Below are 16021 nucleotides of genomic sequence, written 5' to 3'. Positions count from 1 at the left end.
TCTGGCCTTGGATTCTGCAGTGGAGAAATGTAGGGATTAGACCTGATGGTCTGTAAGATTCCTTTTAGATTTGAACTTCAATGAGACAATGGGTCTTGGAGGTATATTTACAACTAGCCCACCCTTTCCTCCTCCACAGCCCTCAGCCATCATTCTCATCAGCTGTCCCTTAACTTTTGATTTCCAGCCCTTCCCTACTGGGTCTTAGAAATGCTAAATTAGGAACTTCTGACATTTTCAATTCCTGGGCCTGAGCGCCCCCTAGGCACACAGAGAAAAATTGTAGCTCTGGGAGAAGACGGTGTCTCACTATGGTCAGCACCAAACCCTTGCACTTCCCTGTATGTACTCTGAGGCAAGAACACTGGGGCAGGGAGGGAGCTAGGAAGGACAAGAGGGAGTGGGTGGCAAGCTCTGTCATCAACCACACATTGCAGGGGCTCTGTGCGGCTGTCCCCCTAACAACAGGTACATTCAGAATGGAAGGAGGTGAGCTAGAGGTGGAGCAGACCCTGCCCCGTGGAAAGAAGTCAGGGGCCACATAGTGAATGTATCAGGCTAAAGAGTAGTTACTGGAAAAACTGTACTGTTCAACTAAATCCATTCGCAGAAAATGATCCAAAGGTTACTAAATAAACATCAATTATTTGTATTGCTTACGTTGCCTTCCTGTTCCTATAAATATCATGCATGCATATCACTGGATTTCATCTTTGTGTATTTACCTTTTCTGCTGCTTTTCTTATTTCTGGTACTGTTTTGTATACATATCTCCCACATTCACAGTCCACATAAATATTACCTTAAACCTTTTGTAATATGGCTAAACCATAGTGAGGCACTTATTGAGAAGAAAATTTATGCCTGTGTATATGTATGTGGTATTAAGTGTTCACTGTGTATGTTTGTGGGTGTGTATGTTTGGGATGTATGTATTATATGTGATAGTATGTGTCTGCTGTGTGTCTCGGTATGTATATGTGGTATATGTTCATGTGTGTGGTATGGTATGTGTATTTGTGTGTATATGTTTGTGGCATATGTATTTGTGCCTGTGTGTGTGTACATGGTGTATGTATGTGAATGTCTCTGTGTTTGTGTGTGGTGAAGTGTGTGGAGGGTTTTGTGATGGATGTGGTGTGTATGTGTGTCTCTGTGTGTTTGTATGTGTGGTTTGTAGTGTGTATGTGCCTGTGTGTGTATGTGGTGAATCTCTGTGTGTGGAGGTGTGTGTGGTATGTATGTCTGTGTGTGTGTTGTGTACATCTGTGTGTACATATGTGTGTATATTTGTGGTGCATATGTTTCTGTGTGTGATATGTGGTGTGTATGTTCGTGTCCCTCCGTGTGTGTATGTTTGTGTTTCTGTGCCTGTGTGTGTGTTCACTCCTGTATGGGGACTTCAGTCCCACAGGTCTTGGTCCTGGGCCCTTCTCTCAGACCTCAGCATCTGTGCCAGAATACAGATACAGAGACTTCCTAGGCACTCACATGGACTGCGGTTTGTGTCCGGAGAGAGTGGAGAAAGCATGTCCTATTGCAGGTGTTTATAAGCCTGCACAGTCGTGTGCCTGGGTGTGTGATATGCCAACTGCTTCTGCAGAGGACAGGTGTCTGCAGTTATCAGCAGAGACAGGACCCTCAGGAAGCAATTACCACAGGCACCAGGCTGCTTGAATTCCTGGGGGTCTGTTTCTCCTCTAAGATCATACTTTCATTCTCTATTAAAAGAAAAAGAAAAGGCAAAAGTAAAAATCTCTTGGGTGAATCAGTCAGTCATTGTTATTAGGCCCTTCCATCTCAGCATCCTCTGATCCTAGAAGCACTCAAATCCACCAAATGGCTTTTCCCCTATATTCTGGCTTCAGTTCTCTGTGGGACTTGCACACACAGCTCCAACTCCGTCCACCACATGGGCACCTCTTTTGTGTCTCTCTTATCATTGTCGGCCTTCTGCCTTCCTGACCTGGATCAGACCCAGAAGGTGAAGAAGACTGAAGCCACAGTATCTAGGTTTAATTCTCTGTCTAAATCCCTGATAATTAATTCCTCTAATGTTCATTGAGTAGGTGTGGCCACATGCTGGGTTAGGCATGCAAGGTACAGTGATGGGTAGAATAATACGGTAGTTAAGAGTGAGGGCTCCAGAATAATATAGAACCTGTTTACCTCCCATCCTCACCTCTTAATCTGTGACCTTTGACAAAGCAACTTCCTTAAGGCTCTGCTGCCTTATTTGTGAAATAAGTACATACCTCACTGGATGGCTGTGAGGTTAACCTGGCATGAAGTACATAGAAGAGTGCCAGGAATGCAATAGTCCACACATGTTAGCTCTTGTGTGGACTGGCTCACAGACCTTCATTCCAGCCTCCCAGGTAGAGGGAGACGTTGGGAAGCCAAGCACCATGTTTTCTGGATGTCTTTGCAGTCAGAGTTCTAGATGCAAACTGCCTTCTATCATGTAGACGCACTCAGCATAAGAAGTGCAAGGCATAATCTGCTCCCTTTTGTGATATGTGAAATAAAATGGAGTCACTTATGTCAAGGGGTCTTAAAATGGAGCTGGGAGGTTATTAAGGAGGTGAACCTTATGCATGTCCTCACTGGGTGGAACCATGAAGGTTTGAACTGAAACCACGAAAATTCCAAGGACTCTATAAGAACACCTGAAAACTGTCATAGTAACAAACTTCTACCTTCCTCTAGTGATAGCCTTAGCATGAAATCATGATTAGCCAAGACTAGCTTCCACCTCCAACTCCAATTAAGACTTTGTAATGCAGACCTCCCATCTTTGCCTTTATTTTGTTTTTATTTATTTATTTTTTGCTTTGAATATCCAGCTTCTAATACTTGTTTCTTTAAAAAAAATTTTTTCTTGAAGTATAGTTGATTTACAATATTGTGTTAGTTTCAAGTGTACACACAGTGATTCAGATATATATATATATACATATATAAATATATATCTTTTTCAGATTCTTTTCCCTTATAGGTTATTATAAAATACTGAGTATAGTTCCTGGTGCTATACAGAAGGCCCTTGTTGGTTATCTATTTTAGTGTGTATATGTTAATCCCAAACTCCTAATTTATCACCCCTCTCCCTTTCCCCTTTGGTAACCATAAGTTTGATTTCTATGTCTGTTGTTCTAGTTCTGTTTCATATATAAGTTCATTTGTATCTTTTTTTTTTTAGATTTCACATATAAGCAATATCATGTGATATCTGTCTTTGTCTGGCTTACTTCACTTAGTATGATAATCTCTAGGTCATTCCATGTTGCTGCAAATGGCATTATTTCATTCTTTTTTTATGGCTGAATAATAATCCATTGCATATATATGTATACACACACACACACACATACACATACACACACCACACATCTTCTTTATCCTTTCATCTGTCAATGGATATTTAGATTGCTTCCATGTCTTGGCTGTTCTGTTCTATTCTATTCTATTCTGTTCTCCATACTGTTCTCCATAGTGGCTATACCAATTTATATTCCCACCAACAGTGTAGGAGGGTTCCTTTTTCACCACATCCTCTCCAGCATTTATTATTTGTAGACTTTTTGATGATGACCATTCTGACTGGAGTGAGGTGATACCTCACAGTTTTGATTTGCATTACTAGTAATTAGCAATGTTGAGCATCTTTTCATGTGCCTTTTGGCCACCTGTATGTCTTCTTTGGAGAAATGTCTATTTAGATCTTCTGCCCTTCTTTGCCTTTAAAAGCCCCTGAACTTTACTCAGTGTCCCTACTAGGGACACTGGGTTGTTACCGAAATCTGTGTGCCCGAATTGCAATTCTTTGATCCTAAATAATCAAGCTTTTTGCTTGATTATTGTCTCTGAGGTTTATTTAGGTTGACCCTCTTTTAGCCGTTTTTGCTGGCAACCAAAGTTGTGGAAATGTGAGAGTTTTCTGCAGTGGTGCTCTGGAGTCCATTTTCCAGCTTCTTGGGCATTGAGAGGCAGGGACTGTAGCAGAGGTAGCTTCAGGATTCTAGCACAGCTCCCGAGGTGCCCCAGAGGTGGTAACTCCCCTGACTGGTCATTTCTGTGTTGTTTTGGAAGCTGTTTCTGGAGCCCCAGCCTAGAATCGGCTCCTTCAACCCTTCTACTAACTTTGCAAGCACATTATTCCTTTATAAACTCCATTTCCAATCATTAAATTAAATCCTATTTAATATAAATAAAGCAATTTCTATTTCATGCCCTGAATTCTGATGGATACAACTATTATTATTTGTATGTGTTATTAATATTAATATATTATATTATCTTGTCATAAATAATATATAATATATCATTATATATTATGCACATTAATATAGTATTTGTATATATTAAATAATATTAAAATAATAACAGCTACCAAATATTGGTTATACTATAGGTCCAAACGTTTACAGATGTTATCTAATTGCACTGTCCCAGCAAAAGCACACAGTCTTTAAGGGACCCAATCAGGGTGTGAACCTAGATCTTTCTGCCACCTAGATCAGGTGCCTAACCACTGCACCCTACGGTTCCTTCTCTGGTGGAGCTCTTGGTGCAGTGAGGATGGCTACCATGCACTGTAAGAAATGCTGAAAAGAGCTGTGGGCCCAGGGCTGTGAGAGCCCAGAAGAGAAAATGTCTAATTCTGCCTGGGCCTTAGAAGTCCACGATGGTGTCTGTTTTCCACCTTGGCAAGGGGTCACGACCTCTAGATTCCTTAATATGTTGGGGGACCCTGCCTCAAAGATCCAGTGGCCTGTTTCTCAAGTAATAATGACTTAAGAACCCCAAATCTGCTTGTTTGCAAAGGTAACTGTCTGCTCTTGCATCCAGGTGAGTCATTGCAGGCCCTGGGACATTCAGACTCCTTTGTGGTACACATTCTAGCTGGCAGCTGGAGAAGCACATAAGCAGAGAGTTCGGCCAGCCTGGGGCAGATGTGTACACTCACCTTCCGGGCGGCTCTCTCCCTGTTTCACACAAGACTTCTCTGCAGCAACACCTTCTTGCTGGGAATGCCTCAGTTTCAGAGACCTTGCCTTATTCAGGTCTGTACCTCTCGCATCGAGCATATTGCAGATGCTCGGAGAATGAACACATGAATAAATGAATGAAGAAACCCCAGCCTGCAGCTAAGCCGGGCTACCTGGAGAGCTGGATTCTTTGCATTCTATTCTCAGCTCTTTTCTGTCCCTGCTTCTGGTTGCCATGGTTCACTCACGTGCCTGGCCTTGCAAGGACTGCACTACTCTCATCCTCTTCCCAGCATCTGAAACACTGGGGTTTGACTTTAATTGATGCTTCTTTTTTTTTTTTTTTTTTTTTGCGGTACGCGGGCCTCTCACTGTTGTGGCCTCTCCCGTTGCAGAGCACAGGCTCCGGACGCGCAGGCTCAGTGTCCATGGCTCACGGCCCCAGCCGCTCTGCGGCATGTGGGATCTTCCCGGACCGGGGCATGAACCCGTGTCCTCTGCATCGGCAGGCGGACTCTCAACCACTGCGCCACCAGGGAAGCCCTTGATGCTTCTTTTAATTCCATGAAATGAGCTATATCTTCATGGGTTGTAATAATTTTCCTTCACTCAATTTAGAAGCTTATGTGCAAAAACAAAAGCTTATGGCTTCCAGTGTGTGTCTGAAAGGTCTCTTGATCCAGAAACAAACAAGACCTTTTTTCAGCTGAAGGACTGATGAGAGTTTCTATCTGTAAGTGGAAGGTTCATCCCAGTAGCCAGTTATAGCTGACCTTTTCTTTTTGGGGGTCTGGGGACCCGGGGCTATACAAATCTTTGCATTTGCATGCTTTACAATTCACAACAGGTTTTTTTATTAAAAAAAAAAAAGCTCCCATTGATCAAGATATGCAGAGCAGGTATTATCCCTATTTCAAAAGAGTAGCTTTTGAAGCCAGAGTCACACAGCTTTAAGTGGCAGAGTCAATCCATGACTCTGAATCAGTGCATTTTCCACTTTTCCTTGGAACTAAATCTTTCCCAGAGCTGTGGGTTCCACTGAGCGGGTGGGGGCCAGGCACAGGGAGTCTGACTTCCTGGCTCTCGCCTCCCTCATTTCCAGGATTCACTATCATCCCTTAATTTTCAGGTTTTGGGTCTTGTAAAATGCTATGAATTAGACAATTAGAAGCCTAATCCTGGAACACATTATCAAATTCCTAGCCTTCGGGTAATTGGATCCTCTGCCTTCACATTCAGCCAACACCCATGACCACACCTTCAGCAGAGCCCTGGGTAGGGGTGCAGGGAACTGCAGGAGATTCTGGTCCCAGAACAACTTTTAAATGATGTCAGACAAAGACCGCCACAGACACACACTTCAAATAGTCTTAGGTCACAAGCACCTGAAATACCACGGTATTTTATAGGGGGCACAAAAAGGGGGCTAAGAAAGTATGCAGCTTCTAGAAGATGAGATGACAGAAAGTTACAGTGGAGGTGACAAAGCACTCTTAAAATAATGATACCAAACATTGCATGCATACAGTGCTTGACAATGTTATAAGCTTTCTCATCTATATCATTTCATATAATTCTCAGAATAACAGCCTTATCAAGCGGCAGAGGAGACATTAGGATACCAGTTTAAGAAATTAAATCTGAAGCTTGGGCTTGAGGTCTTCTGATCCCAAATCCAGCTCCCTCATGAAAATCAGGACCAATATGATATAAGGTTATTTCAATTTTTTAAAAAGTCTATAGTCCAAGTTACATGCTTCTGCCGCTTACCTGTGTATGCAGGCGTTTACTCTCCTGCAAATTCCCCCTTGATTAGTTCTGGGAGTCCCTAAGTTCTGGGAGTCCCTAAGAGGTTTCTCATATGCGTTCAGCAAGAAGACCACTCACAGAAGTTTTGCTGCCGGTGACTGTTCCAGTTCTGGCTGGACCCCATGAAGGTCACAGCACCCTAGGCCACTGATCAGGACCCACCCCAGCACTGTCGTTGCCTCTCTGGAGCTGTGCTCTTTCCTGCAACTTCATCAGACCCACCAGTTTCTGCTAGTACTCGTTTCCAGTCCTCAGGCTGTCAAGGATATCTGGTGCTCTGTGGCAGTGTAGGGGACCTCCCTCTTTGTGGAATCATGCTTTGTCAGAGACTCCCAAAGCAGTGTTGTTATGACTGCAGTGTGATACAGGGTTTAACTGAGCAGCTATGTCAGTTTTTATGTATCCGGGGGTGACCTTGGGACAGGTGCATTTAACAGCCACAGAGCTCTACTGGATTCCACTGGGTGTCTCCACAACAGGGCTGTCTATCAGTCAGTCTGAACTTAGGAACTGAATGGAGTAAAGTACATTTTCAGTTAAACCTTTGTTGTTCAAAACTAAAGACTCAAGCAGATTTGGGTAGCCCATCATTCTTCAATACCTAAGTGCTCTTATTTGGATAGATGGGAACGCTAGTCATAAGCCCTCTGATATGTCAGGCTTGTAGTTGTAGACACAAGTGATCCAGTGACATATAAGGTGGATGCAATTCCTACTCTATTGGATCTTACCCTCTGGAAGGTCAAGGTCATAGCACCAAGTTCTTTGTTTATCTAGGATGAGTTCTTTCCTGGGAGACTTATCTGGATTGTTCACTCCCCTCCTACACACCTCCCTACCATCTCACCTTCCCAACTTGCAAGTAAACATTGTTTTAATTAAATTTTTATTCTGAGATGATTGTAGATTCATTTGCAATTGTAATAAATAATATGGAGAGATCCTGTGTACCATCTACTTCATTTCCCCCATCTTGTAAAACGATGGTACAATACCACAGTCAGAATTGACATCAACACAGCCAGACACAGAAAATTTCCACATCCACCACAAGAATCCCTCATATCACTCTGGCGTAGCCAACTCCACCTCCTTCCCCCATCCCTGATCTCTGGCAATCTGTTCTCAATTCCTGTAATTTTGTCATTTTGAGAATATTATATAAATGGAATCATACAGCGTGTGCCTTTTTGGAATTGACTTCTCTTCACTCAGTGTAAGTCCCTAATTATCTGGAGATTCACTGAAGTTCTTTTATCAATAGTTCATTCCTTTTTATGGCTGAGCAGTATTCCATGGTGCAGATGTGCCATCGTTTGTTTATCTAGTCACCTACTGAAGGACATCTGAGTTGTTTCCAGGTTTTGATTATTATGAATAAAACTGCTCTTTATAGGTTTTTATGTGAATATAAAATTTCATTTCTCTGGGACAAATGCCCAGCAGTGCAATTGCTAGGTTGTAGGGTAGTTGCAGGTTTCGTGTTGTAAGAAGTTGCCACATAGTTTTCTAGAGTTGTGGGACCATTGTCTGTCACCACTAGCAATGTGGGAGGAATCCAGTTTCTCCACATCTTCATCAGAAAGTAAACTTTTAACTGACTACCCCACCAAATCACCAGACCCTCCCAGACAGGTTGAAATTCACCCAGGGGGCACAGCCTGAGATTGTTTATTTGTTTGTTTGTTTCTCCCAGAGGGCTCTTTAGACTCTGTGCAAATTTGACTTCTACCCAGCATGTCCCACCGTTTCCCTGGACATGTCCAGACATGCCTGAAGCCTCAGAGGGGTCAGCAAAAACTGTCAGCTCAAGCTACATGTCCCTCTGCATATAGTGAGATGTTTAGGGGTTTTATCCCCAGAGCCTCTTCTAAAGAACTGCCTCTCCCCATATCCCCTGCTGGGGAAAGGTAGGACCCAGATACCAGTTTGTCCCCATCCACCGGACCCAAAGGAGGCTGTCTGTGACTTGTGTAGAGTCAATCCCATTCTTTCCCTTGGTGTCTACTATGTGTCTGGCACTGTTCTAGGTGCTGTAGATAAAATAGTGAATCATTGGGATTTCCCTGGCAGTCCAGCAGTTAAGACTCCATTCTTCCAATGCAGGGGATGTGAGTTTGATCCCTGGTCAGGGAATTAAGATTCCCTATGCCACATGGTGTGGCCAAAAAAAGAGAAAAATATGAAGGGGAAATAGACAATAAAGAAGCAGGATGATTTCAGATGCTGATAAATACAACAGAGCCTACACCCAGGGCAACGTGATAGAGTCTCCAAGGAACTCAGCTTTTTCAGTATTAGAATTCCTACTTTTTTTCAAAGCTAATTATTTATATTTTTTTCTGTAATATGTTTTCTGATCCTAAGATCCCAGAGTTGACTTTTGCTATCAACAATTCCTTTTATCCATTAAAGATCATTTTATAATTTGGTTTTTTGAATTAAAAAACAATTCTCCAAATAGGGAATGGAGCACTACAGATGCAGTGAAAATACTTTCTTCTTTAATTTCAACACCATATTTTTGTGAATACAGCCAAAGACTGCAGGCTTTTGGAAGGTTCTGTTCTTGTCCATTTCTTGTTCTGTGAATTAATATTCCCAGGTCCTTTCCAAGCAAATACTGTAAAGTCAAACCCCTCACATCCTGTACTAACTAGTTCCGAGCTATTTACGTAGATATACATCAAACTTGTTAGCCTCAGCCTGCCAGATATTTCTGCCACTTGAGTCTGTTTTGAACAAATCAGGCGTCTACCAGGCATCAGGTTATCTGTGAATGTGATAACGTGCACTCTTAGATCAAATTTCATCTTCAGGTGTTAAGAGTACAGAACATCGAGGCACGCTTGGCCTTCAGACCGGCATAGTCCACTTATACTCTATGGGCTTAGTTGCTCAGTGAGTTAGGAAGTCATCTTAGGCTTCCCCATCTTGCCCATGAAAGCATTACCCATGAGAGCTTTGATAAGATATTTTGCTCAGATCAAGCTACGGTACATTACCTGTTTGGTAATCCCATCAATAAAGCAAATGAGAGTTTGATGAGACTTGTTCTTAATGATCCCATGTTGGTTTCCAGCTTTTCAGTCCTGTTTGTAATATTACACCATCTGCCTCAAGCAGTTAGCCTAGACTTTTTCTGGTTCTTCCTGCTCTGAACACGACTGAAACAAAAATCTTTGCTGTCCTTAAGCTTCTTGAAATCTCGGCTTCTTCTGACATTGGTCTTTGGATGTTCCATCTTTTGTGCTCATGTTTATAACATCTGAGTGCCCTGAGCAGCCAAATTGTTAACTTCCATGTATTATTTTTGGCATGTTCATGCACAGATGCACAGCAGCTTGAATGACTTATGACTGTATTAATAAAAATGTTATTTTAAAATAATCTTCCAAGTCCCTTGACATGTTCCGTCTTCTGGAGTCATTAGCCACAGGATCATCCTCTCTTCTCTGTTTATTTTATCATACCCACTTTCCTAAGCCTTAATGTGCAAGGCTGATTCTTCCTAGACTTCTCTTTCTTAACTATATGGTCTTTAAAATGGCATGGTTACTTTTCACCAATCTTAAGAGGCCTGGTTAACAATATGGGCTTCGGAGTCAGGTAGATCTGGGTTGGATTCTCAGGTACTTTACTGCTAGCTAAGTAACCTTGCACTCATTAACTTCTTTAACGCTCAGTTTCCTCATGTGTGAACTGGGGATTGTTCCATAGCTTGTGAGAACATTAAAGGAAGTAATGTTTGACACATAGTGAACACCCAATAAATGATGTTAAGGGCTCAACAAATGTAAGCTATTGTTATTTGTATTATCTTTGTACATTAGGATTGCATCTGGAGTGTCATTTCCTCAAAATGTTACTTCTACTTTCTTCAGGAAGGAAAGAATTTACCAGATCCTTGCTTTTGGAGTATAAGTCTTCCCGGTGTTCAGATAGATTTCCTTCTCCATTGCTATTGTCTCTTATTGTGTTAGTTTCCTAATCTGATTTGCAAAATGTCCTCCACATCCTTAAATGCTTCCACAGTTTGATCATTCCATTTCTCTATTCTTTAATCCTCATCTAAAAGTGTCTATTCTGCTTTACAAATGTCCCTAAATGTAAATAATTCTATTATATGTTGCAATTTTTCCACCCTTCAATTAGTTGTCCTTCTTTTGGGTGGTGGATGCTATCACATGATGCATGCCTTAACATGGCAGAGAATATACTCTAGCCTAGAGTCACTTTTTAAAAAGCCAAATACTTCTTTTTAAAAGCATGATTTCCTTTTGATATGAATTATCACATTAGCTTTTATTATCTATGCTTAGCTCATATCTGAGATCATATGTTTTGCTGCCACATCTTTCTCCTCTTGTTTTCTCCTGAGATCAGCTGGGAATCTTCACCACTGTTCTTTTCATTTAACACCTGAGTCTTCAGTTTTATCTGAATCCTTTTCTCCCTCCTCATCAAATGTTAATGGAAAACCTCTTGTCCAGTTTATGAACTACCTGCCAAACTCTTCCTTCCTGTTCTGTCTCTTGCCAAGAGTCCATTGCTCTATTATTATAAGCCATGGTCCAGGAAAATCAAACCTGTTTTTCAACTCGTTTATGAAGCTAGCAGTTCCCTTCCAATATCTCCTTTTCTCTTCCAAGGTTATTACTTTCAACTGAAATATGAGCTTAAAAGATCTTCATTGCCCTTCAAATGCCCATTTCCTATTCATGATTTTGCAGCCATCTGAGATGCACCAGCAAATGTCTTTGTGCTGTATTTTCTCTTTCCATGAAGATTGGTGGGAGCAGGCAGTGGTCAACAGGCTTGGTGACCCTTGGCAGGCTCTCTTACGTTTCAGGTGCCCGTGTCAAAAAACAGCAAACCTCCAGAGTTTCCTATTGGGATCTCCTTGCTCAACTCCATTTCAGCCACACTGGCCTCCTTGCTGGTTCTTAAATACACTGGGTGTGGTTCTGCCCTGGGGTCTTTGCACCAGATATCTCCCAGACATCTGCAAGACTCACTGCCTCACCTCCTTTGTCTATGTCCCTCTGCCCTATGTTTCAATAAGGCCTACCCTGACCACCTTATTTAAAATCACAAACTGCGCTGCTCTGCTACCTCTATGTTACCTAATATATGAGACAATTGACAAATTTATTATAGTTACTGTGATTGTCTGATACCCCCTCTGCCTCCCCTTCCTACTGGAATATAAGCTCCATGGAACAGAGATTTATACATCCTGGAAACTTACAACAGCCCTTTATACATACAGATGTTCAGTCAATATCTGCTGAATGACACTCAGGATTCAATGGCAAATTACAGTTCAAATCCACCACCTGCCTTCTTTCCTGTTTTCATTCCTTTACTTTTTTTTTTCCTTCTAAAATAAGATTCTTTAAAATATAAAAATAATACTAAAATTTGGAAGTAAAAATTAGGAAAAAAAGGAAAATCATAAATGGTAAAAATAAAGTGAAACATAATCTTATCGCCCAGAGGTAAATGTTGATAACCATTGTTAACACTGAATATTTTTTCCAGTTTTTTAAAACTGGATGTGTGTTTATACATAACTGAAACATGCTACTGTACATGTTTATAAGCAATACTCTACATAGTATTTATACACACAGTATTTATATGCAATGTATTTATACATACATTACTATGTAAATAATACTGTACATAGAGCTTGGTATTCTGATTAATATTAGAGGGCAAGTGTTTTTTTCCTGTTTTCTTGGTGCCCTGCAGGCTCTCAGAACAAAGTCACCCCATTTCTCTGCCTTCAGTAAAGAAGAACCTAACCTAACCCTAACTTAGCCCTAACCCTAATCCTTAATGGCTCTCCTAGACTAGGACTTCTTCCTATTGGGTCTTAGGAGAACATGAGATGGTCTTAAAGCTTTATTTTGTTTTACCCACTATGAAACTTCTTTGAGATCAACCTTTTAAATGGTTCTATTCTAGTTCATCATTTAGACTTGGCATTTGCCATTCTCACCCTTTTTCTTTAGTGAAAAAACATAATTTTGTTCTAGGCTGCAGTTTACTGAGCCAAAGGACTATATTTCTATGTCTTCCTTGCAGCTAGTAGTCCATGTTACTGAGTCCTGGCCAATGACATGTAAGCAGAAGTGTGTTGTGGGACTTATGGGAGGGCAGCCATAGGCATGGTGGTTGGGGTTGTCATAGCCATCATGAACTTTAAATTGACCTTGAGGATGGAAGTCACTTGCTTGGATGTTAGAACAGAAAGTAGGCTACCTACTTTAGATTCCTTTTACACTGTCCAAGAAACAAATATCTATCTTGTTTCAGTAAGTATTATTTGGGGCATTAGTGAAATTCAAGTAAAAATACCAAGAGGGGGCTTCCCTGGTGGCGCAGTGGTTGAGAGTCCGCCTGTCGATGCAGGGGACGCGGGTTCGTGCCCACCAAGAGGATTTTTATCTATTCGACACTTGGTAGGTTGTTTGAAAATCTATATGGAAAAGTAGAGGGAGAATAGCCAAAACATTTGTGAAAAGTACTATAATGTAGATGGACTATGAGATATCAATACTTATTATAAATTAGAGTATACAGCTAAAACAGTTTTTTCTTTATGAAAATAGACAAATTGATCAAAGTAATAAAATAGAAATCCAAGAAACAGCAACGAATATATAGAATCCTTATTTATGAGAGAATAGGCATGGCTTATCATAGGGGAGATGATGGATTATTCAGTAAACAAACTGGGATGATTAGCTATTCATATGGAAAAATAACAAAGTTGGAGCATTATCTCACACTCTACACACCAAAAAATCAATTCTTAGTAGATTAAATACTTAAATATGGATACACATAAAATTTTAATGTGAAAGAGAGAATCGCAAAATTTTTAGAATATAGAAGAATCTTTGTGAACTCAGTGGAAGGAAACATTTCCTAAATAAAACACAAAACTTGCTAACCAGAAAAGAAAGGATTTCTAAATTTAATTACCTTAAAATTTAAAAAACCTGTTATCAAATAACATCAGCAAGGAAAAGACAAGTTATAATCTGAGTGAAGATATTTGTAACTCATCTAATTGACAAAATATTAGAATCCAGAGAACATAAGATAAAGCAATATAAAAAATATAACCCAACAGAAAAATGGGCATCAGACATGAACAGGCATTTCCATTAAAAAAATGCAAATATCATATAAACATCTGACAACATGTTCAACAACACTAGCAAATAAATAAATGCTAATTAAGAAAACAATGAAATACCATATACACCTACTAGATTGGCAAAAATTAAGATATGTGTTAATGTCAAGTGTTGATGGGAATGTAGAACAAAGGAAAAATTTAGACACTGCTGGTGACAGTTTAAATTGATACAACCACTTTGGGAACAGTTTCCCACACCTTATGACTCAGCAATCCATTCCTAACTATATGCCCCAGAAACCCTTATGCACTTGCGTACCAGGGGCCATGTTACAAGAACATTCATATCAGTATTGTCTGTAATAGCCAAAATGTCTTATGGCAGGAAAATGAATAAATATATTGTAGTGTAGTCATACCTTGAACTACTATACTGCATGAAAAATAAAAACTTCCACTCCACACAATAATATGAATTAGTTTTAGAAACTTGATGTTTAAAAGAAAGTAGATGCCAGATGTTGACACACGTACGTCCCTCCCCACACTTCTTTTTCATATTTAAAGACAATTTTTTAGAGAAGTTTTAGGTTCACAGCAAAAATAAGGGGAAGGTACAGAGATTTTCCATATACCTCTGTCCCCACTCATGTGTAGCCTTTTGCATTATCAACATCCCAGAGTACTACATTTGGTACAATTGATGAACCTACACGAACACATCATTATCACCCAAAGTCCACCAGTTACATTAGGATTCATTCTTGATGTTGTACATTCTGTGGGTTTGGACATGGACATTCATATAAGATTTAATTCTAACATATATAAATAAAGCTTACCTCAAGAAAAAATCAACAACATTAGCTGAAAGAAAGCAGATGGAATAAAATAGTAAAGATAAAAGCAAAAATTAATGAGTCAAAAATAGAAAATAAGTAAAACTAATAAATTAATAATGCTGGTTCTTAAAAAAGTAAATGAAATAGGTAAACCATTAGCTGATCCAATAAAAAATGAGAAAGCATACTATAAAAAATTAAACAGGAAATGTTTTTAAAAATGGCATTAACTTGAAAAAGTCTGTGTAAATAAATTTGGAAATCCCGATAACACAGATAATTTCTTAGGAAAATACTCTTTCCCAAATTGACCTGCATAAAGAGAGAAACCTTAAGCAGACACATTTCCATAGGAGAAAGAAATAAAGTGATCAAGACATTACCCTACAAAAAAAACACAAGACCCGGATTATTTCACAGGAGAATTTTTACCAACACTTTATTTCTAGTTTAGCTCCAACATGTAAAGAGCTGTTACTCCCCTCCTTACAACAAGAAAAATGCTGAATGCACAAACTAAAAATCAATGGATTTTCTTAGATCCATCAAAGAATTGAAGTCATAAGGCAAACGTCCACCCTGTAATTTGGAGAGACATGCAAGTACAGATATCACAGCCAAGATCAAAGTCATTCAAGCCATTAACTGGTAGAAACATTTAATGGTAATTTTGACTAATTGCTGGGGGCTGAGCATAGACTAGCTCGAGAGTTAAACATTCCTAGGGGCCCAGGCTTAGGGAGGATTCCACACTTTTGAGGGATTTATACCTCCAGGTTCTCACACTGAAGACTGAAGAAAAATATCCTTTGGTTTCTAGCAGGGGGAAGGGAAAAATAACCATTTAAAGATGTGCCCAGGGCTTCCCTGGTGGCGCAATGGTTAAGAATCCAACTGCCGGGCTTCCCTGATGGCGCAGTGGTTGAGAGTCCGCCTGCCAATGCAGGGGACAGGGGTTCCTGCCCCGGTCCGGGAAGATCCCACATGCCGCGGAGCGGCTCGGCCCGTGAGCCATGGCCGCTGACCCTGCGTGTCCAGAACCTGTTCTCCGCAACGGGAGAGGCCACAATAGTGAGAGGTCCGCGTACCGCAAAAAAAAAAAAAAAAAAAAAAAAAAAGAATACAACTGCCAATGCAGGGGACATGGGTTTGAGCCCTGGTCTGGGAAGATCCCACATGCCACAGAGCAACCAAGCCTGTGCACCACAACTACTGAGCCTGCG

General features: G+C 40.5%; 1 long non-coding RNA gene across 1 annotated transcript in view; it reads right to left on the bottom strand.

Moving 5' to 3' along the window:
* Window positions 1-6893, bottom strand: part of LOC116760792 — a 44950-nt gene extending 38057 nt beyond the window's left edge. The window contains exon 1 of the long non-coding RNA XR_004351870.1: window positions 6762-6893. This is a non-coding gene — a long non-coding RNA (uncharacterized LOC116760792). The remainder of the gene's footprint in view (window positions 1-6761) is intronic.
* Window positions 6894-16021: the final 9128 nt, after the last annotated feature.

Source organism: Phocoena sinus, chromosome 1 (genome assembly GCF_008692025.1).
Source record: "Phocoena sinus isolate mPhoSin1 chromosome 1, mPhoSin1.pri, whole genome shotgun sequence".
Classification (NCBI taxonomy): Eukaryota; Metazoa; Chordata; class Mammalia; order Artiodactyla; family Phocoenidae; genus Phocoena; species Phocoena sinus.
The sequence above is the reverse complement of the archived record's forward strand: the minus strand, read 5'-3'. Positions and strand labels throughout refer to the sequence as shown.